We start from the raw sequence: 24,913 nt of genomic DNA, 5'->3' as shown, positions 1-24,913 counted from the left end.
GTTCAAGGATAGGCTGGATGTCCACATGGTGGGCATCCAGCCTATCCTTGAACACCCGCACCGATGGGGCCTCAACGACCTCTCGTGGAAGCCCATTCCACACCCTCGGGGTCCTGACTGTCAGGAAGTGCTTCCTGGCATCTAAATGGAACCTTGGTTCCCTGAGCTTTGCTCCATTGGAGCGTGTCCTGCCTTCCTCTGCAGGGGGAAAAGGTCTCTACCCATCTCCATGTGAATAAAATAGCAACAATATTCTGCCCACTTCTTTAAATAGTGGTTGCACAATTCAAACCCGGCAGCTGAAATCTGAATGACTGAGTAATAGAAGGTTTTACTTATATTCATAATAAGAACATATACAAAATATGTACAGCCTCAAATTATATAGAGCCCACATATTTATTTAGAGCATTTTTATGCCGCCCCCTTTGCAAAAAGCCTCGGGGCAGCTTACAAAGCAAATAATATTAGTTACTTTAATAGAACAAACAGAATGGAACATGGAACAAGCCTAAAGGAGCTTTTCTAAAGGAGCGCCTGCGTCCATATTTGCCCTCCCGTCCCTTCAGATCGGCGGCAGAGGCCCTCCTCCGGGAACCCTCCGTGAAAGATATTAGGAGCGTGAGTACCCGGAGGAGGGTCTTCTGTGCGGTGGTGCCCCACTTATTGAATGCGCTCCCCAGAGAGGTCTGTCTGGCGCTGTCATTATTTCTCTTTCGGCACCAGGCCAAGACCTTTTTATTTAAACATTATTTTAATTAATTGTTGATTTATGTATTGGTTTTAAATTAGTATGTCGGACATGTGTCCAGTTTTTTATGTAATTGTATTGATATTTATTTGTTGGAAGCCGCCCTGAGGCTCATGTGAATGGGGCAGCATATAAGAACTCCAAATAAATAAATAAATAAATAAATAAGCAAGCCTCTAGATAGGTCGTATCATCTTATAATGTAATATCAAAACAAACAGAGGATTGTGTGTGATTGGATTTTTTAAAAAATCTTGCATCCCAAATCCAAGCAAACAAGTCCAGTAAACTTACCAAACAACATAATACACAGTGCCATATGTACAACTGTGTGGTTCCTGAATGGGCACCATGGGTACGTGTGATTGGTGAACAGGCTCTTACCTCCTAAGAAAACAACTTCTTCCTTGAGGTCAAAAAACTGACCAGCAGAAGCTGAGAAGGAGAGGGATTTGTGGAGAGGGCCACAGGGGCTTGACAGTTGTGTCCCACTCCCAGGAAAGGAGAGCATAACTCTGAAAAGGAGGCAAATTATCTCTTAGAACAGACCAATTTCCTGTGGGACAAACTGATGGCCTCTCATGCAAAGGCAGGAAAGCTCCTAGAAGAGAGCAATCCAATTGCTGGAAACATGACTTTTAATGGTGGGATTAGGTTAACTAGTGGTATTAGGATCTATACAGAGTGTATCAGGTAGACAAGGAAAGACATACTGGGAGTGGGGTTCTACATAATCACAGCAGTTTGGACAAACTAGGAATTTCAGATAGGTAATCTCCAAAGGAAGTTGAAAAGAAAATCAAGAGTATCAAATCTCCAAGCAACACTGGTCATTATCCAGAAGCACAATGGAAGTTTAACCAGCATGTATAGCAGAAGTCAAGAAAGGTATCCTCAAATCCAAGAAGTTGTCAGCTTGGTTAACAAGCAAAGTCAAGCTATTAAGAGGCAAGGAAGTTTCCTTCAGAAAACTGAAGTCTTATCCCAGTGAGACAAACAAAAGGAATGCTTATTCTATTACATTTTTATACAGCCCAGTAGCTGAAGCTTTCTGGGTTGCTCGCAACAATTTAATAAAATCACTGGGTCCATATGATATCCACTCAATAGTCCTTAAAGAATTCAAATGTGAAATTGCTGACCAACTGTAACTTGATCAACATCTGTGCCAAAGCACTAGACATTGCAGCACACTTTTTTTAAAGGAATGCAGGAAATTATATGCAAGTTACCTCAATGTCTATTCTGAGCAAACTGGTAGAAAAACCACAGATAAAATTATCATCTTTGCAGAAGAACAAGTCTTGAAGAAAAATCAAGACGGCTTCTAAAAAGGTTATGCCTGTCTCACTTCTTTGAGTTCCAGTAAGGATTTAGATAATATTCTAATAGACAGCAAAGACCAGAATCTTGTACTTGGTAAGGGTCTAGCTGCAAAGGAAATACGGTCTAGCACTCTGTGCAACTCAGCGACCTTCATCAGCAGATCAGGGCTTACCTGGGGGTGAACATTTGCTGATGTGTAAAAACAAACACTGAAGGTTGCAGTAAAACCTCATCACTTGGTAATTTTATCCTATTTGGGTTGGGTGCCCTAAGCAAATGGATTGCAGTGTAGCCCTGTAAAACTGAATTGCATGTCTTCCCTTTTGATGTCTAGATTTTTGTTCTTAAGTACAGATGATCACGCTGACAGGTATTAGTCCTTACAATGCTGTATATGTGAAATTTCAAAAGCTGACAAAATCTCCCATCAAAAGATCCTAAGCAAACTTAACAGTCAAAGGACAAGAGGTCACTTTATAAATCAGATTATGAATCTGAAACATTTTTTTAATGTTGAGAGTAAGAACAAATGGAGTGTTCTCACAATGGAAGGATATAAGAATTGGGGTCTGTGCTGGATCTGTACTGGACTCCTGCCTTTTAAGTGATCTAAAGAAGGATAAAGCAGTGAGATTGCCAACTATATTGAATTAATCAGGGTGATAAAATTCAAGGATCTTTCCAAACTGGATGCATACCAAGTAAGGTTTACTACAACTGCATGTATACAGCATATTTATATTGGGGTAAATATTCCTAGCCACATACACACTGATGGAACCGAAGCTGCAAGCAGCTGACTAGAAAATATATCCTGAGATAAAAGATGAATGGAACAGATGAATGGAAATGCCAATCCAGTGAGCAGCTGCTGTGAAAAAGGTGAATTCTACGATGGTCTGAATAAGGACTGAAAGTAAAGTATCAGAAGATCAAATTGCCCACATCACACGCAACACTTTTATACCATCTGAATATGTAACCACATTTGCAATACTTCCCCCTCCCTCCCTCCCTCCCTCCTTCATTGAACCTCAAAAAACATGGGAGAATAATTTCCCTACAAGGAAAGGTTGCATTTGGAGCTTTTAACATTTAGAAAAAAGGAGTATATAGAGGTGTTTAAAATTATGCATGATGTGAGAAAAGGGAGAGAGGAGTTTGTCTCTCTGTGTCATCATGCACAAAAGTGACAGAGATTCCTGCATTCTCATCTATGTGGCCAAGCACAGGGCAAAGGGGAGAGAAGTAAGAGGTAGATATCAGTTTAATAATGCAAAAACGAAACAGTGGTGCATTTACAAGAGTGCCACTTTAGGATTTTAATTGTTTACAGCCTATATATACCTCTTGCAATCAATCAATCAAGGCAAAAAGTACACTGTGCTATTATTACATGTGAAATCCATGGGCTGTTAAACATGCAATATCATGACCAAGAGAAGTGAGAGGTGTGGCTAAGGGCAAGGCCTTGTATGTAAAACGGTCATGACTGCATGCTTGTCAAATATACACAATGAATTCCAAAACAGTAAGTGTACCCTTTAAGCATTGGCATGCAACATCTTATTTTTAGGTGTTGTAAGCTGCAAGAACAGCCTCTTATTTAGTGGGCTACATGGTTCTGTTACACCCAATTTCAGTTTGCCTCTGACCACATCAAGAATTACCAAAGTGATCTTCAACAATAAGGGGGGGAAATAATACTTTAAATTTGTGTCTAGCAAGCTGAACACAGAAGTAATAAGATACAAATGACTGCTCCAAGTGCTAACATTTTCTTCTTGTTTGTGAAGTACTGATAAATATTTCAAGCACAGCATCTTTTGTGTGTGTGTTTGTTTCCACAATAGTAAACAAAGCTTTCAATCATATACCCTGGTTTTAAACATGCTAGTTTTCAAGTTCAACTATTTCAATAAAAATACTTTCAAGTCAGTCAGTCTTAGCATCATGATACAGATTGATGCTGGTTGACCAGAGAGTCACAAAAGAGAATACTATGAGATTAGAGGCAACCAGGCAATGTTTTTGTAAAAACAGATATAGATTTGAAACATTAACATTAATCCTTGTTTTTCCTAACTGCTTATCTTAGTTATAAGACCAGGTAATATCCCACCTATAAGAACAAGAAAACATACTATAAAAAGGAGAGAGAAATGGAAGTTTTGCTTGTCACATCTGCAACAATAGAAAAGACCCCTGGACTGTTGCTAGGTAATGACTTTTCTTCATCAGGAAGAGAGAGAAATGATGAGAAGATAAGAGGAATGTGGGACTTCTGCGGCAGAGTATAATGGCCATGGGGAGGAGAACTTGTCCAACCTTCTACTGCCTCCACAAAACAGTGCACCAAGGTTAGTTACATAGGCCTTATGGCAATCACCATTAAGCTGTAATTAATTCTGCTAAGAGCACTTGTGTCACTATCTGTTTAGACAAATTTAATAGAATTTATAAACTAAATAGGTTGCAGCTTTGAGGACACTTGCCTTTACATCCCACTGAACATAATGGAACTAAGTTCTGAGTAAGAATATAGAAGGCTGGGCTATCTGCCTAATTTCAAGCCATAAAATGGATCAACTCCAAAGACATCATTATCACTGAATTAAGAATGAATCTCATTCTGGCATACTAAAGACAAACAATGTCTTTCTTTAAGAAAACAAAAATCATAGCTACAAAAAATGCTGAACTTTACTGTTAACTATGAAGAAATTGGAATTGTGAAAGATTATGCATACCCTGTCTCAATCATCAATTCAAAAGGATGCTGTAGCTAAGAAATTAGAAGACAGATGAGATTTGCAAGGGCTAGAAGGAGCCAGGAAAGATCCTCAATTCTAAGGATGTTTCAGTGGTGACCAAGGCCAAGATCACTCACACTACTGCATTTCCAATCACTACATATGGATGGGAAAGTTGGACAGTGATGAAAACTGTCAGGAAGAAAACTGATGTGTTCCCAACATTATTCTGAAACCCAGGACTGACAGAAAGATGAACAAATGGGTCCTAGATCAAACCAAACTAGAACTTGTCCTAGAAGCAAAAGGATGAAACAGATGCTGTCATATTTCAGGCATATCATGAGGAGGCAGAACTCACCGGAAAAGACAACCTAAGTCAAAGGAAGAAGAGGAAGACCAACTATGAGATAGTTCAATACTGTAAATAAAGCCACAGCCTTGCATTTATAAGAGCTAATCAGGGCTGTCAAAGCCAGAGTATTTTGGAGGGCACTCATTCATAGGATCACTATCAGTCAGAGACAAGGTGACAGCGCATAACAAAAATTTTCCCTCCTGGGTGGAAGAGGTAACTACAGGCACAACAGGAGGTCACTGTTGTGACCACTCAAATACAAAAATATGTCATGGCCAAATGTAAATATTTTATCACATTTTATCAAGCCAGGACATTCATGAGCCTTTTGCTCATGAGCTTCAGTGACATTCTGTCCCTCTTCTCCTCATATTGGGTGCACTATAATAAAGCAGGAAGGTTTCATTTACCTGTTAACATCCAAACTCAGAAATGATGGTTAAGATTCAGGTCAAATAGGATCTTAGATCAATTTCAAATTTAATCCCAAACTGGTAACCATAGTTTGACCACACAGAGAGAAACAAGAGCTTACATTCTCTAAGCCTGCCCACTTTACTATTTAAAGCATGGGTCCTCAAACTCCGGCCCGTGGGCCAGATGCAGCCTGCCAAGCTCATTTATCCGGCACGCCTCAAAGGTTTTGGACTCACTCAGAGAAAATGAGTTCTGAGCAAGCTGCTGCCTCACTGCATGCGCCCACCGCTGCCAAGCCACCTCACCATGCACACAACCGCAATCATACCAGTCTCCCCGCTCAGCACACCCACGATTGTGCCAGTCTCCCCTCCGAGCATGTCCACGCCCAATGCCGTCACCTTTCAACTGGCCCCCTGTTGAAAAAGTTTGAGGACTCCTGATTTAAAGGAACATCATTTAAATTGTTGACAGTTTGAAATCAAGACAGTACAGCAATAAAAGAAGTTAACTTTATTATAAAATAATACTTAATGCCCAACTTTACAAAGTACAATTCACCATACTTGCTAGCAGAATCTTGCCTCTGATTTTAAACAAACTCATCGAAGTGAAGAGCCATAGCCACTTGGGAAACAACACCACAGTGACAGAGCATTTGCACTTCATGCATGGTCTGCCTGAAGAGGATTCCAGGTTCACTTCTCAGCCTTTCCATATGGAGATCAAAAACTCCTGCCTGTAACTCTGCACAATCACTTCCAGTCACTGCAGATGGCTACTGAAGCAGATGGACCAGTGGTCTGATTCAGCATAAGGCAGCTTTCTAAGTTCCTATACTTATAAGTTCACAAAAGCCTCAGCGAGAATACTATAAATGCACAGATTTTTGCTGTGACTTATGTTAGGAAGAGAATTAAATAAGTTTGTGGATTTGTTTGTTTTTTGCTAAATGCAGTATTTACCACAGCAATTGTGTATGAAGTGATATTTGCTCAGAACATGCTATTGTTCTGGAGAATGGCAACCCACTCTAGTACCTCTGCCACGAAAACCCCATGGACAGTACCAAAAGGCAAAAAGATACGACACCGGAAGATGAGCCCCTCAGGTTGGAAGGTGTCCAATATGCTACTGGGAAAGAGCAGAGGGCTAGTACAAGTAGCACCAGAAAGAATGAAGCAACTGGGTCAAAGACGAAAGGACACTCAGTTGCCGATGTATCTGGTGGTGAAAGGAGAGTCCGATGCTGTAAAGATCTATACTCCATAGGAACCTGGAATGTAAGATCCATGAATCCAGGCAAGCTGGATGTAGTCAAACAAGAGATGACAAGACTGAACATCGACATCTTAGGAATCAGTGAACTAAAATGGACAGGAATGGGTGAATTTAATTCAGATGACCAACAGCTATACTGCTGAGGGCAAGAATCCCTCAGAAGAAATGGAGTAGCCTTCATAGTCTATAAGAGAGTAGGAAAAGCAGTACTGGGATGCAATCTCCAAAATGACAAAATGATCTCAGTTCGAATCCAAGGCAAACCATTCAACATCACAGTAGTCCAAGTCTATGCCCCAACCACTGGTGCTGAAGAGGCTGAAGTTGACCAGTTCTATGAAGGCCTACAACACCGTCTAGAATTAACACCCAAAAATGATGTCCTTATCATCATGGGGGATTGGAATGCTAAAGTAGGAAGCCAAAAGATAACTGGAATAACAGGCAAGTTTGGCCTTGGAGTACAAAATGAAGCAGGGCACAGGATGGTAGAATTTTGTGGTCATAGCAAACACACTTTTCCAACAACCCAAGAGACAACTCTACACATGGACATCACCAGGCGGTCAACACAGAAATCAGATTGACTATGTGTTCTGCAGCCAAAGATGGAGAAGCTCTGTACAGTCAGTAAAAAGTAGACCAGGAGCTGACTGTGGCTCAGATCATGAGCTTCTGGTTGCAAAATTTAGGCTTAAGTTGAAGAAAGCAGGGAAAAGCACTAGGCCACTCAGGTATGACCTAAATCATACCCCTGATGAATATACAGTAGAGGTGACAAATAGATTTAAGGAATTAGATCTGATAGACAGAGTGCCTGAAGAACTATGGACGGAGGTTCGTAACACTGTACAAGAGGCAGCAACTAAAGCCATCCGAAGGAAGAAGAAATGCAAGAAAGCAAAATGGCTGTCTGAGGAAGCTTTACAAATAGCTGAGGAAAGAAGGGAAGCAAAAGGCAAGGGAGAAAAGGAAAGATACACCCAATTGAATGCAGAATTCCAGAGAATAGCTGGAAGAGATAAGAATGCCTTCTTAAATGAACTGTGCAAAGAAATAGAAGGAAACAATAGAATAGGGAGGACCAGAGATCTCTTCAAGAAAATTGGAGATATGAAGGGAACATTTCATGCAAAGATGGGCACGATAAAGGACCAAAATGGCAGGGACCTAACAGAGGCAGAAGAGATTAAGAAGAGATGGCAAGATTACACAGAGGAATTATACAAGAAAGAGCTTAACATCCCTGATAAACACGATGGAGTGGTCACTGACCTTGAGCCAGATATCCTGAAATGTGAAGTCAAATGGGCCTTGGGAAATCTGAGCAACAACAAAGCTAGTGGAGGTGACAGTATTCCAGCTGAGCTATTCAAAATCTTAAAAGACTGCAGCCAAGAAATTAAAAGACGCTTGCTCCTGGGGAGGAAAGCTATGGCAAATCTAGACAGCATACTAAAAAGCAGAGACATCACCCTGCCAACAAAAGTGTGTATAGTCAAGGCTATGGTTTTCCCAGTTGCAATGTATGGCTATGAAAGCTGGACCATAAGGAAGGCTGAGCGCCAAAGAATTGAGGCCTTTGAATTGTGGTGCTGGCAGAGACTCCGGCACATCCCTTGGACAGCAAGGCGATCAAACCGGTCAGTCCTAGAGGAGATCAACCCTGACTGCTCTTTAGAAGGCCGGATACTGAAGATGAAACTCAAATACTTTGGCCACCTAATGAGAAGGACTCCCTGGAGAAAAGTCTAATGCTGGGAACAAGAGATGGCAAAAGAAGAAGGGGACAGCAGAGAATGAGGAGGCTGAATGGAGCAGTTGGTGTGAGCTTGAGTGGACTCCGGGGGATGGTGGAGGACAGGAAAGCCTGGAGGAATGTTGTCCATGAGGTCGCGATGGGTTGGACATGACTTCGCGACTAACAACAACTACATGCTATTGTTAAGTGCAAGCATATTTACTTTAAATCAGATGAGTTTTGTTTTCTTTTTGAACAAGCTGAAAATTGATTTTTACATCAACCAAGTAAATAGTAAACGTGAGAAGTAGTTTCCCATAAATCCAGCAGTAGCATTAGCCTTCTAATTTCTAACCTTGTGAGCATCATTGGTGTGATTCACCTCAGACAACCAATAAAAAAGACATCTACAATAAATTACCTTGAAATAAGTTCTTTAAGGTTCCCAGAGAACTGTTAAAATTTATTCTGTTCTCAATGACACGACAGCATGCTTAACCAGCAGAGTTATGCAAGTTCTGAAAATATTTATCTTCTCAGTAAACAGGAAAGGATGGCATTACATCTTCAGGAGAAATTGGATCACAGGAGCCTAAGACTAAATGCAAAAGCAGTTCCAGCGGACATGTCTCAATTCCTAAATTCTAAATAGAAAGTCAGAAATCTGCTCCTCAGCCACTTGGAAAGGACTTGCAGCAGAAGAAAAAGTGGGAACAACACTCAGAACTATAATTTTAGACATATTTTGAAGTAAGTCGTTAGCAAGGTTTGAATGCATTTAATGTTATATTAAAGCTGCAACCTTCTGTACGCTTACACGGGCTGCAGTGGGTAAACATGCATAGGATTAAATTGAAGTAGGAAGCAAAACTACTAAGGGACCCAAGGCTGGTAGTAAGTACATTGTTAGCATTTTCACTATCAGCTTGCTTGAAGAGTTGTAGCAGCTGAAGAGGTGACAATTAATGATTGGTTAGCAACAGCTGGGATGCCAGCTGCACTGGTGTACTATTTCAATCAGCAACAACAAAAACTTAAAATTGTTATTCACTTTTATTTCAGAGGCAAAAACTATGGCAAATTTTAAGCATCACTTGAAACCACATCTAGACTCATTGGCTTTCCCTGACTTGTGATCTCATGACCATTTATCATTATGAAGTTCCAATATTTTTCAGTGTGCTTAAGATTTGAAACCATTATTTTTACCTAGCTCCCATGTTTTTATGATGTACTTTAATGTGAACTGCTTGAATTTTAATATATCAAACAATGTACAATTATGAATTATAAAGAAAAATATAAAGAACATACAGGAGGATACTAAGTCAACTAAATGGTTGTCAACTGTTACCATTTAATTTTTCCATTAACTTTCAGTGACTTGAATGTTAGCAGTCAATTTTTTTCTTCCAGTTAATTGCTTCCCATGCAGACCTATGGCAACATCCACACTTAACCAGTGATATGAAGAGGAAAATTCTGCACTGATGTAAAAAATGAAGTTCTTCCATGACAAAGTACAAGAAGAAACATTTTAAGACAATTAGCTACTGCATGGTGAATGCAATCAGTAACAGTAAATTGGATAGTTCCAAAGTTGTAATTACTTTTCACATTCTGTCCATGTATTCAAAGCACAGCAGAAGAGCAGAATCATGGTCACTGGCTCTTCCATTATTATTATTATTATTATTATTATTATTATTATTATTATTATAACATTTCTATGCCGCCCCTTGCCGAAACCTCGGGGCGGCTTCCATGTACTTCTACATGAATAGTGGAAGTCAAGAAGGGCTCCAAGTATGGACAACCCATCCTCGCTGAACTTTTCAAAGAAAGAGGAAAATCCAGCAGGTACATTTTTGCCCCACCACTGACAGAAATCATGAACAGGAAACAAGACAGTTACACCTAGGATGTCTCTTCAATGCAGAGGAGCTTGAACAGCCTAGCATTAGTATGTTAATAGTTTCCAGTGCTTTCATTTCCTTAAAAGTTATAGTAATGATTATTTTTTCTTTTTAAAAAAAATCAAAGTTCCAGTATTCTTTTCCATTAGTAACATCTCAGATACATATGTAGCACATAAAATTCAAACTATGTATATCTACTAAGTATGTCAAATAAATATGCAAAATATTATCCTGATAAAGTATTGGAAAAAGTATTCAAACTTTATACCTATATCACCTGATCATAACCACAGTTTTATTATTAAATGTAACATGAACTTGCTAAGGATTCAGCCAGGTGGAGAAGAGTTAACTGACAAGAGGGGCAAATTGTTCCAAGTGTTCACTCAGTGGGACTCAGATCCCCAAGGTCATTGGAGGATCAGCCAGGCTCTTGATATGCAGGAGGAGAGATAGTGCAAATTATACCCAAGGACAGGAGAATTTACACCCAAAGACAGGAGATTGAGGCAACAAGGGTAAATGGTCTTCATTTGGGATCAGTCATGGACCATCACCTGACCAGGACTAACAGGAATAAAGCTGAAAGCCTGAAGTGGCTCAGGGTCCCTCTTCTAGGAGAGATTCCACTCCCATTGCCAGACTCTGTACTGAAGAATGCTGTGCTACCTTGTGGTGCCTCGGGTGACAGCTGGTATAGCATTTGTGTGTACAGCTAAGACTAGGCTGAGCTTTGTTTTGCATCCAAGGAGGCCAAGAAAGGCTGGGGACTTTGGTTGGCTATAAATTGTATTGCGGCTGCTCTCTAAATCCCCTTCTTTCCTTTTTAGTCTTTGTTTATTCATTAACTATTTTGGTAGCTCCAACCCCTATCTTGTATCCTTTTAATATATCTATATTTTCCCCCAGTATTCCCCCCAGTGTTTGGTCTGGGGCTCTGGGACCAGAGAGTGACCAGGCAGGATTTTTAGCCGAACTGGCTGCTGGAGTGAGGGATCCTGGGCAGCTGACTACTACATTAATTAATTTCATTGTCTTACTGTTTTTACAGTTTTCACTGTTACCATCTTTAAAATTTCCAGACTATACTATTGTAGCATGATTTATGTGGTGTTGTCTTTGAAGACTGCCCCAAAATTTTATCTGATTCAGAATGCAACAGCCCACATTTGTTGCCCAGAGTTAATTAAGAGCATACAATGCCTACAGTGGAAGATCTACTTGGATTCCAATTTTTTTGCTATGCACAATTCAATGCCTGGGTTTGACCATTTTAAGCACAAAATAGGTTGGGGCAAATTCCCCATAGGAACACTTCTTCCCATACGAACTTTCATGCACACATAGATGATATGATATCTTGCTCCAAATGTCTATCTTGACTCTTGAGCTAGCCAATCAGACATTCAGCACAATATTCTCAATAGTGATACCTTCATTACAGAGCTCTCTAGTGAAGCTTAGTAGATCTACTTAGGTTTTAGGATATCAGTTTGGTCTGTATTGCTCCCACGAGCATTTACAAGCAATCAAGTTTTATTCCAGACTCAAATGATATTTTATTAGAACCTAGTACTATTGTGAATTTGTTGATTATTTCTTCAGTTTCATTGACTGATTGTATTTTATGGTTTAATTCTTAGATGTTCTCAGGCTTTTTTGATGCCTATGGAGAGGCATGTTGAATAAATATCCTGCCAGCTATATGAATGCAACTACCCTTAGTTTAGTTGGATCCTATTTGTGTTAACCACAGTTATTTAAGCCACTATTGATATTTTTTTAATCAAAATGGTAGTTAATGAATATATATTTGTAGAGTACAGGCTATTCTACAAGGGGCAAACATTTCCCATAATTTCTGAGGAAAGGTATCCATTCAATGAACACAATTTGCCTACATAATTTGCTTTCATACACAAGTTCTTTAGATCAATGATTTCTAAAGCCCCAACATATATCTCCAAACCAAATGGACAGTTAAAGCACTCTGAAGTGAAGCATGAGATGATCCTCATTTCCATTACAGCAAGAAAACAAGGATAAAGGGGGTTCAGAACAAAGCAAAATGGCTTCAAAGTCCATGATTTCAGGCCAGTCACTGAATCTTCTAGCTCATAGTATTGTTTGCGAATAAAATGGAGAGGAGGGTCATATAAGCCACCCTAAGTTTGTGAGAGGAAAAAAGACAAGTCTCTTTTTTAAAAAAGCTTACCTAGCAGGCCACATACCCTAAATTTTATGCTAAAGAATGAACCTGAAATGTGGCAATATATCTTATGGTGACCAAAGAATGAATACATCAGTGACAACAGCCTGAAAGTAAGCTTTTGCTGAATATATGGGTTTACAATGTAAAGGAGACAATTTTTAAAAAAACTTTCAAACTAACAAAAATGTAGGAAGTATTTCAAAACCTATTGTATCCAAACGATGCTTTCAATGATAAATGTGGGCACGTTTCCCTAGAAGACATTTTTGGAAATATTACATAGTCCTAAGAAAGAGGGATATGTGGGAGAAACAAAGCCAAGAAAAAACCCAACTGAACCACACTAAGACATTAAATGGTTTTTCCTACCATTGAGATTGTGAATGTGGATGTTTGTGTTTACTGCATTATTAAGATTACAATCACCTGCTACTAAGATGATTTTGTTTACATGTTTAAAGCAACTGTTAGTAAAGTCCATGCATATGTACATGGAAAAAAATTGAGTAGGGTGAGAAATGCAATGTTTACACCAAGACATTTCTTATCTTGAAAAAGCAAAAATTCAAACAGGAATTGACAACTAGAAACCACATGAGACTATGTGGTAAGCAACACTCTGTCCAAGAGACAGGTGCAGTCTCAGCTACAAGTGTGTGTAGAACTAAGATAAAAAATGTGTATTGCCTCCTTTTCACAAAATACTAGCTAGTAAGTAAAACTACTTCCATACATACTGAAGGGTATTAATATACGCAAATCAGTATGTTCTACAATTGGAATATGCAGGACATATTTGAATAATATTGCTTTGTTCATTTCTAGAACCATGATCATGCTATTACAGTAAAACTAACCAGAATAAGTATCCCACTGCAAGGCAGAATCATGAACCAGGATTTGCTTTTGCTCTTGGGTTGTTTTCTTGGGAGGAACAAATTTTAGGCTTGGTTTTGACAACTTGTCAACTTTCCCAAGTCTAGCTAGTTCAAGCTGTTGCCACTGGTAGGAGGAGCCAAGCAGGAGCAAGAGGACTACATTCATCCCCACTTTGGTCATAAATAATAAGCCAGAGTTTTCTGGAAGTGTGGCTTATCTTTGCATGCAAATGTGACTACTGTGTCAGCACTGCAGGCTGGCAGAAAGATTACAGACATTCACAGCACAAAATCAACTATTTATCTCTCCTTACAGGATGCATAACTTAACTTGAAAGCTTCTAATAATTTTGGATCCTTGCCCAAAACCAAGTGCTCTTCTAGCCTTGCAAAACTGATTTTGACTTGCTTTTCTCAAGGGCTCTGTCTTGTGTTCATGATGGTCGTTTTATGCCATTTACTGCTCCCATATGTCAGAGTGGCTCAGACTACTCCCACTGCATTATGAGTTTCATCTCATCTAGCTCTTCTTCCACGTTCTTTTTAAGAATCCTCTAAGAAATAAAAAGGATAGCATTGTATTATGCTGCCATGTATGAATCCTACAATGAACCAAATACATGCTCCTTGGAGAGTCAAATGGTTTCCTCCCCCCACCCCACTCTTTCTACACCCTCTTCCCCCCCCCCCAAAGCTCAAGCATTTATAAGTAGTGCATTTGTTTTCTACTGACCTTATTTCAGTGTACTTTCAAAGGCATCTTTGAGCAACATTTTCATTAAAAAAGTAAAATGTGAGGTCTTCAAAGATGAAATCCAGAGAGCCACTATGCAGTGTGCATGAGAGTAAATTTTCTAATTCTGTGCACTATAGGACAACCCGAAATGAAGAATAGTGAAATTTGAAAAATTAGCAACAAAAACCCTAGGAGTTTGGACTAATGTTATAAAACAGATAATCAGAAGGAAATATGATTGAAAGAAATTGCGTGAACTCAGTAAAGTGAACAAGGAACAATTACCTTTTTGACACTATGCTAGAACCTTACCACGTAAATTCAATTGATCAATGAGTTTTCCCACCAAAAATAACACCAAAAACATTAACTGAGAGAAGTTCTGAAAGACAGACAACTGTCTATAGTTTTGGACTAACTTCAGCAACTTAGTACAGATGTAAATGGTGGAGAGAACAAAACTAACACAAAGATTTAGACAAATGCCAGAAACAGGACACTATTCTACATAGGTCCTCATAAAACACAACTTTTCTGTACTTCTTAATGTGAAGTTTCACTGGTTTAATTGATTTCTCTTTGTGGAATGATCCTCTTCAGCTATTTGGGGGATGGGGGGAGAGAATGGTATAACTCTTATGGAAGTTCAATCAACATCACTTTTTTGCTCAAGCGTCTAAGTGTGTCCCATCTGTTAATTTCCAAGGTATCACTACACCTGCTTATAACATTAGAGAAAAACAATTCAGAATTCTGTTTTAGAGATGTCATGCATGGAATTCACTGAAGATCTCCAAATTCCAATTTGAAACTAGTTCTACTTCATGTCTGAATCAGATTGTGACTGTTGTATTTTTCTTTTTGCATGAAAAACTGTGAATTTTCTTGCTAATTTTTCAGGTGTATGCATCAATTATGAAAATATTTTACATGCACACATTCTTCTACCACTGATTAAAACATGTTTATATGCATTCGCAAAAGTATCAAATGTTCATGCATATTTTTAATATAAATGTTGCAGAATACAATTTAGTTGCAGGGCTGTGCATACAATGTTGTCAGTTTGAAAATGTTCAAACTTTGATTGCAAATAGAGCTTCACTATTTAGTCTGTATAATATGAACTGACTAAATGTTGGAAAAAATAAACTGAAACAAATTTCTCATATATCCTTATCCCACCCAAAACCCTGACCAAGGCCAATGTTTCATCGCCCTCTAGTGAGTGTGATGAGCCTCTCTTTCTTAGACTGAAACTGCAGAGGGTGGGATCATTCTTCACAAGTGCACTGAGCTTCAGAATATAAAAGGAACACTGAAGAATATTGCTCTTCTCCAGCTTCAAACCAAAGACAGAAGATGGGGCTTGCCAGTTTGGTGCTAGGTGCTTCAGAAACCCAGGATGTTTCTCCCACAGAGCAAACACAAGTTTTTCCTTCTGGCTCTGGTAGAAAAGACTGGACATGACAATTGGAATGTCTTCGCTCACCCATCTCAACTCAGTTGCCCAGTGCCAAAACAGGTGCCAGGTCCATGAGGAATCCTCCTCCAATGCCATCTAAATTATCTACACCTGTGGGAAGACTAGGTGAATTTACCCACCTCTACCCAAAGAAACCCTAGAGCTTGAAATAACTGTCATTTGGAATGACACCACATCCAATAATCAGGAATGATGCTCCAACAGTACCCACCAAACTTAGAAGAAAGTTTACTTTGAATTATATGTTTATTTGCATGAAACAGTATTCAGTAAGTTAGAGGGCATTCACAACATTTTCACAGGAAAAAAAATACTGAATCACCATCACTATTCTGCAGTGAGAACGGAAACAACTGTGCAAAGCAATACATATGGCTGCAACCATGCATACACTTGCCTGGGAATAAATATCTTGAAACACAGTGGAACTGATTTCTAAGTAAAATGCATAATACTGGACTGTAGGAGCCCAGGAGAAGCCAGCACTGCATGAAGAATCTGGAAACCCATCCCCATGCACACAAGTGTGCAACCAAATTACAAGCAAAGCAACAAAAGTCTCATCCCACAACTTACAGAACTTTGCAATTGGCAAGGTTGTGAAAGAACAGAGCATTCTTCTCAGTTATCCAGGTTCAGAAGTCAAACCCAGTTTAAATTTACCAAGAAGGAATATCCCCTGTGCTCCAAAGATAAGCCATACAATAAGACCACCACAGTTAAATCAAGTAATTCTATGATACATACTTGACAATGATGAATCCATTCTCTTTGTTTCAAGGGTGACAGCAAACATTATGTACAAGCACTAAAGAATTCAGGTGAGTTCAGCCAAATGACACCTCTTAAGGAACTGTTTTATACACTTGTGACACACCTACCAATGATGTCTAACCAATGTAGCATGACTGAAAATGAAACCAATGAAGGCCACATGGCTTTCAGTCGTCACATTTATGAAAATTGTTGGTCATTGTAGGCTGAACCAGATCAGTCACTATTATTTCACTTTGATACCCAACTAAGGATGCCTATTTTATAACATCCTGTTTAGAGCAAGCCATAGAAACATAGATTGTCAGAAGGGGCCTCCCGGGCCATCTAGTCTGCTCTCCAGTAACAGCCGGCTCCGCTCACGACATGCTCACCATGTGGACGTCCAGCCTATCCTTGAACACCCGCACTGATGGGGCCTCAGAAGAAGTCCTGTATGAGAAAAGCTCTTGATAACTTTAAGTATTACAAAGCTTTTTCAGGTCCAAACACAACCAAGAACACAAATCCCAAGCAGCAGGATTACTACTACTTAAATAAATCTGACATCTTAAGAACAGCCTTCATTTAAAAAAAAAAACAGAGATAAAAGGAAATGAAGGATCTACTAACTTACTCAAGAATATTGTGGGAACAGCACTAATAATTTCACTACACAGTAGGCGTAGGAAAAAGACTGCTATGATGCAGCATTTGTTTTCAACTGTTGCTATATTTTACTCATTCACTGGATACTATGCCAGGCACAGTTTTAAATTAGACAGCCATCCACATGTAGTACATGCCAGGAAGTCTTATTTAAGGAAAACTCAGGAAGTAGTAATATCTTATAACAAGCAAGTTATAATAAGTTATAGGACTGGAGATGGTGTTGTGTGGAAGACAAAGTGAGTAAGGAACCAAGTGAATGATCCCGTCTTTCAGATAAAATCACAAGAGAATTAAATATCATTCCACAGCTATGGCAAAATATGCTATCAACTGAAGGGCAGTTTGATAGATTTATGGACTCATTATACTTGAGGAAAAGTTCCACCAGCTTCAATTCAGGATCAACTTTTCCACAACACACTCAGTGAACTTATCCAAACCAGTACATAGTTTCATGCCCTTCCTCCAAACTAGCAGGAGGAAATTCAATCTACCTGTTCTATACCATCATTCATTTCAAGAGGAGTTGGCACGCAAGCACAGCACATACTTCCCAAAGAAGAAACTCAGGAGCACACCTGAAGGCAGCAGGGTACATGCACATGACTAATCAGCTCCCAGCAATCTACCCTTCACCACAAGCTTTATCCCTAGAGCACAGGGTTCTGCCTTCTCCTTCATCTCACTAATCCCCAAACACTGGGAACTCCCACACTCATTTTCAGAGCCAAAAGGTCAGGCAGAAACTGTGATGTCACAACACTTTAACATTTAGAGGAGCAGAATTCATCCATTCAATATTATCACAACAACTGATTTAACAGCAGATTGTCATTTATGAAGTTACATAGATAGAAACTGTCCTTTAGCGATATTTCTAGCAAACACACCCAAAGAGATAGATATCAGTGTCGAATTTCTTTTACCCAATAAGTTTACATGCAAGCATCTGAAAAACTAAATGCATGCATTATTTTCTCAGTCAGCAAATTACAACTTAACAGAGCAAAAGTTGACATTTCTGAATGGCTGTTTTTCATTTTGCTTACAGAAAATATTTTTGTTAAGTATTAAAGGAAATTGTCCGTTTTATGTGCTTATCTGGAGTCAGCCAACATCTTCAAATGGTATTTGAATTAAGAGATTAAATGCACAATTCTATAAGTTGTTAGTGAGAAGTCCAACTCCCACCATGTCCCAGCATGGCTGGCTGAGGCATGCTGGTGTTCTAGGATTGTGCCCTAAGCCAGATATTTACTGGACAACCCATATTCTCTTAAAAGAAACCCAGAATGTTCTTGTGCTTTAATAAGCACAAAAAAACCCCAACTATATGAGCTGGCAACAAGTTTGAAAATGTAATTAAGTTTCAAAGTAAGGAGGCTAATACAAGAAAAAACAACAACAACAACAATCTGGGCTTCTCTGTCACCAAGTAAGTCCATATGTTGTGGCAATTATCACAAATTTCAGCCATTTTGTTTCATACATGAGCCATATCACAGAAACACACATTTTGTTCCTTTCTCAAGTGTCATTGGTACAATAATCTGCAAGGAGAAAGGTAAACGACCATGAAATGTAGGGGATGGGTTTGAGATGAAGTGGGTAGGGAACTCAGAATGTGAAGAATGAGAAAGATCTAAGGCACTCTTTCAAAGGCATTTCCTATATGAACTACAGTACTCTCAGGACAACTGTGGTGCAGCTAAAGTCATGATACATTAAAGAAAATTTTGCGAAGGAATACATTATTCTTCAAACCCTGGATAATTTCCAATTTGTTCTGTAAGTTCAACAATGGAGGAAGGGAAGTGGCAGACAGAGAGGAATTGCCATCTCTACTTGCTGCTGCTTTTACCAACAGAGCTGGGCTGCTCCTTCCTCCTTAAGGAAGTCCATCAGAACCAACTGTCTTGTGAGGAAAAGAAGCAGGTTCATCAACTCTACAGTAATGATGGTGTCTTCAGGGCTCTCTGAGCATTTTCTGAGAGGGAGGGAGTGACAAGAAACCACAAGACTTCAGCAAGGCCCAAGAAGGACAAGGCCTCACCCTGTAAACTAACAACTTCTAGCTGTAATGTCTGTAATATTACAGATGTTCTGAGCAAGATCAGGTCACCAGGCTATTTCTTGGAGGCCTGCCAAGTCTTGTTTTGAACTGTGGTTAGGCTGTTTCCATCACAGCTAGCCATTGTAAGAACAACAGAACATTAAGAATTTTTGCCTGAGTTTTCTTGTTTTCTTTTCCCCTACCCATCCTATCTTCCTTAAAATCTGAAAAAACAGAACATACAAGTGTGAGAGCAGATACTATCTCATTTTTATTAATCTAGAAATGATTCTGGGATCGCTTTATCTTGCTTTAACTTTGGAATCTAAGATGTAACAATGAAAAATCTGAAATTAAACCACAATACCAATTTTTGACATAAAATCAGGCTTGGTAAATTGTATCCTTCCAAGAGATGGAAACGCAGATTGAAATTTAGTCACTTATATCACTCAGTTGGCTTTGAGATTAATCAGAACGTGTCAAAATTTCTCTGGCATTTTCTACTAGCCTTAATAATCAGCATATTTTATCTTAGCACACATGATCACGTTTTCTTCACACTGATATTATATAGTTGTATTCAGATGCTTCACCAAATTATAGTTTTATATAATAAAAGCAACCTACAGCAAATGTTCAGCTTACCTGCTACCTCCTCTCCTCTACTCCTCCAGCAAAGCCATGAAGCAATCAGAAATGCTGCTGGTGGGTTTTTTTAATTAGCTACAGGTAAGTGTTACATCTGAACCCTAAAATTAAACCCTAAATTAAAATTAATCATTGTTAGTAGAACAAGTCAACTATTTAAGCCAGAGTTTGAAACTGACTGGTTTGTATTAACCACACTCTGTCAAGTTCAGGTGACATAGTGTACTGGGATTAATCTACAATGAAAATGTGTGTGTTTCCAAATTCCTCCTCATAACTGTGATGGGCTGAAAGGAACAGAAGAGTAAACTATGATTTACTATTATATTTGAACATGTCTGTAAGTCATAGAAATATTTAAGTTGAATGTAATTGTTTTAGAATATACTGTAACTGTAATCTATCTATTTGCATTTTGGAATCTATCTCATTCAGAAAAGTTATATGCACTTGTTACCTACAACTAAATATAAACAAGTTGGGGTGGCCCCGCAGCTCAAGATAGTTTTTACAAAGACTGAAGAAACTGTCTGATTAGGTTACATACACTTTTGGCTACAGAAGGATAGGAAAATATGAATCAAATATAATCAACAGCAACATACATACCCGTCTTTCAATACTTTTAAATACAGAAAGTTTGGATTTAGCATGCCAATATTTAATACTTAACAGTGTGCATTTCAATAGCAATGCTTCCATAGAATAGCAAATAAAAAGTGACAATTAAGGAGGCATCAAACTGGGGACATTTGTACTGTACTGGGGAAGGGAAAAATACATTTTCTTACCACATCATTCTTTGTGAACTTAGAAGTAATACAATTCTTCAGAAAATCCAATTAATCTAGTGACTGAAGGTTAAGCTAAATGTTCAGATTGTTTTTAACAGTTAATAGAATAACAAAAAATGCCTTCTATAAAAAAGAGTGGCACCAGTGGAAACAGTTTTAACATATTATGACCCCACAAACAGAATTTTCCAAAGAGCTTTCCAAGATCTCAGCCACCTTCAAATTGTACATCTTCTACATAGCCTAAATTTAAAATGTTACATAGTATGCCCTCTCAGGTCACCTCACTTCCTTACATTTCCTGTTGCCACCTTTTCTCTCTTTCACATGCACTTTTCCTTGCATCATTTTACCTAAAGCATGACAACTGAGTTAAGTTCCCATATGCGGCTAGCTCTTCCAACAGTTCCAGGAGAATGGCAACCAGCACTTTTGAGAAAGACTTAGCTTTGCAGGATTGATTGTATGCATTACCCTCATTCCAAGTGGCACTAAATGCATACCAGTTTAGGCAGCTTCTTTACATAAAGCCCCATAAAAGTAATATTATTGTCTAATTAGTTTTAATTAAAGTGGATCCAGACATTAATGGCTCTCAGCTGTGATTAAACTACATCCAATGGGTCGACTTTAAGTAGGATAAATAATCCAACACATGATATCCAATCTTTAACCATTTTTGAAATATTACTATTGAATCTACCCTATTCCTCACAACATCTGAGTTTTCAATTATTTATAGCACTAAACCTACTTTTTTCAATTATTTTTGTTCTGCTTCTATCCAAATCATCACTTTAAATGTTTACCTATCCTAGAGTGGTTCAAAATTCCAAGTTAAATTAGTCAGCCTACATCATTTATCTTTGTGTTAACAACTGGCTTAAAAACTAGAAAGTTTGCTACTGAAAAAGAAATCCTCCTGTTCACACCCAGATGCAGAACAAGCAAATATATATTAAGTCACAACTGGCCAATAAAAATAAATGGTGCAGTTCCTTTAAGCTTCTTATTTAAAACCAACTGCCACTAAGATACTGTAAGCAAGCTCCTAAGGGTGCAATCCTATGCATGTTTTTATGTTGAAACATGCACAGGACTGCATCTTAAGAAGTCTTATAAAATGTGAAAGACAAACTCTCAAGGCTCCATTAATAAAAATATTTCTAAAATACTTAAATGCCACAACTATGTACTTGAATTCTTGCAAGTTCTTGCACTTCACATTAACTCCTGATGAATTTTATAAAGTCCATAGACCACATTCTTTGGCTGCTTAATATTTGGGACTCAACATGCTTTTTAAAAATGACATGCAGCAGTATTCTGCTTCAGTGGAACAGATGTTGTTTGGAAAAGAAAACTGTTAACATGACTGAAAAGGTATTTTTCCATTTTATTCATTTCCTGTAACTTGCCCTTAAGAGTTTCACAAGAAAAAATATGCTAGGTTAAAGAGTGCCCATGTCAAGGCCTTGCAGGTATTTCATTCAGTTTTTATAGTAAACAATCTCTCTCACACAGACAGAAAATATCTACCAATGTGTCATTAGAATATTAATAAAGATTTAAATGTTTGGTTTTCTTTATCGTCAGCAGTGTCGTTATAAAAGCAGGACAAGTGTATTGTAAAGGTCTAATTCCATAAACAGAGCTAGCTTCAGTATGGACCTTGGGAATTGCTGTTTTGCACTGAGAGAGAAATAACTCTATTCCTTTGTAACCTTTATTTCTTCCTTGGTAGCCAAAATAAAACTTAAACAGAGCTTGCCTTTTTAAAGTGCAATCTTTTCACATTTGCCAAGAATAGCCAATTTTTTTGCAGCAGTGAAATTGAAATATAAAGTTGTCTGGCAAGCATGAGAAACTGTTTCCATGGTAGTCTTCCCAACAGCTCCTTCCAAAACAGGTATTATGTATTGATCTTACAGAACATGGATAAATATTTCCACCCCAAACCTACTATTAGTCTCTCACAACTTTAAACAAAAACAAAAGCAACAATGTATCCCCTCTCTCTGCTTCACAGATGAGACAGACATCCCTTCCATTAGGGTTGCAAGGATGAAGTCAGAGCTTGAAACCTTGTACTCCAAACCCCAAAACCAGCATTTTCCCTAACTTCCTTCCTATTCCTGCACCTCAGGATGGTTGTGTCAGCTTGACAAATGCCCAGCCATGTCTCTCATACACACAGTTCAAGAATGCAAGATATTCAAGGTTTTGCTCAACAATTAAAATCCATCCAATTTCAACTCCTATTCTTTCAACATTTGTATGTATGACACTCTCAACACCCAAAGATTCCACATCTTAACAGCAAAATAAAGTGAAAGTGAGGATTCCAAACCACTTACTCCCACACTTTACCCTTTCAAGGCATACCTAATAAATAACCTTTTCAACCCTCACAGCTTAACCGGGGGGGGGGGGGGGCATAGAGAGAAAGAATATTTCCAGGACAGCATGTGAAGGAATTAACAGCCCATGAGAGGGAACATGATTCTGTTAACAAGAATGCTGCCTACATCCTTCCTTCCTCTCCCCCCACCCTAATGTCTCTTGCCCTCAAGATCATCTGAGGGAGGTTTTTCTTTTACGCAGACTTATTCCCCTAAAGTCTCCACAATCCACCACCACGTTAAAAAATCAAGCTCCACCAGGCCAGGAAGTGGGGGGAGGGGGGCGCAAGAGAAAAAACAGAGAGAGCTTGGAAAATAGAGCGTCTTTTTTATATCTTAATGTGTTTGTAAGCTGCCTTCCGCAGGAAATTTGAAAAAAAAAAAAAAAAGCTAGTTCTCCCAACCCCCAATAAATTCAATGGGAAAAAGAAGCCAGAGGGTGTAGGAGAGAGCAAAAAAGAAGCACAGTCCTTAAAGGAAGGCATCACATCCCACTTCAGCCATTGTTTTCCCTTCTTGCAACCTAAACTCTGCTAACCCAAAAGTGACACCCCCTCGAGATCCTGGCACCGATGCGCACCACTTCACACGATTGTACTGCATTCACACGCAAGACAGATCCACACGACATGTGGGTCCGTCCAGTCCGTCCTGACAGCCCCAGAGACATACACGTGAATCCCCATGCACACGTATACACGTGCATCTTGACTCTGTCATACAGCCATCCCCACCGCTTGTTTGTGTTTTTCACCTCCTCGATCCAAGATGTCAACCAAAAGGCTGAGCTTAGAAGCTGGGAACAAGAGGAGGAGAAGGGGGCACGACCTTCCCCGTCGGTTTCTCTTAGGTCACCCGCCCCACCCCCCACCCCACTTTCTTAACTCCACCAGCTTCCCGACGTGGGGGGAAGACTTAGAAAAGGAGGGGAGGGGAAGGCGATCCGCTGGCCCCCGCCGAAGCGCTTTACCATCGCCGGCTTCTCCCCTTCACCCCCATTTTTGCGACCACAGAAGCCCCCCAACAAGCCCTCGGCCCCTCTCCCTACTCACCCGTCAGCGCCTTTCTCACTCCCCTCCTCCGCAGCTGCCGCCGCCTCCCCAGCCGAGGCTCCTCCAGAGACGCTGACACCAGCGCACGGATATCCACGGGGCGCTATTTTTAGGCGACGCGACCAAGGCGCAGCCGGGACTACTTCCACTGCCCCTCCCCCTTCCAGTCTCTTCAGGCGGGCAGCTTTCTGAGTTTCCTCACTCTCGTCTTCTTCCGCCTCGGTGTCCCGCCGACACCGCTCCTTCCCGGGAGCAGTCAACGAGTGTACCGAGGGACGGAATACTTGAGAGCTCAGCAAGCCTAGATAGGCGTTCTTCTGTTTACTTCTTTTTCTCTGGAAGAGCGTCAGCTCCTGGGACTATATTTTATTTAACAGTAGGGGAGCGGCTCGGCCTTTTACGTTCTTCACTCCGTCAGACACCGATGCCACGAGTGGATAGGCTGGCGGGCGGGAGCTAGGGCGACCAAGATCCAACCAAAAGAGGAGGGAGCGATGAACCAATCAGCGAAATGTTAGTGGGAGGATACATAAAGTTCTGTTTGACAGGTCACCAGGCCCAATTAGAGCGCGGTACAGCGGTTGGCAAACAACCAATCGGAATGGGAGAGAGCTGTGGCGCTGTTCCGAGCAGTCCTTGACGAGGTCTTAAGAGCGTGGAAAGGGCCATGCGCATGCG

The 24,913-nt window shown here is 39.6% G+C and overlaps 1 protein-coding gene across 6 annotated transcripts in view; it reads right to left on the bottom strand.

Annotated features, from left to right (window-relative positions):
• Window positions 1-24,522, bottom strand: part of MEF2A (myocyte enhancer factor 2A) — a 123,163-nt gene extending 98,641 nt beyond the window's left edge. The window contains exon 1 of one of the 6 annotated variants that reach the window (XM_044444945.1): window positions 24,236-24,522. The gene's annotated coding sequence lies outside the window, so the exon portion shown is untranslated. The remainder of the gene's footprint in view (window positions 1-24,235) is intronic. The other 5 variants (XM_044444947.1, XM_044444948.1, XM_044444949.1 and 2 more) reach the window with 5 other exon arrangements.
• Window positions 24,523-24,913: the final 391 nt, after the last annotated feature.

Source organism: Varanus komodoensis, unplaced genomic scaffold, assembly GCF_004798865.1.
Source record: "Varanus komodoensis strain SLA01 unplaced genomic scaffold, ASM479886v1 scaffold46_3, whole genome shotgun sequence".
Classification (NCBI taxonomy): Eukaryota; Metazoa; Chordata; class Lepidosauria; order Squamata; family Varanidae; genus Varanus; species Varanus komodoensis.
This window is presented reverse-complemented; position numbering and strand designations above follow the sequence as displayed.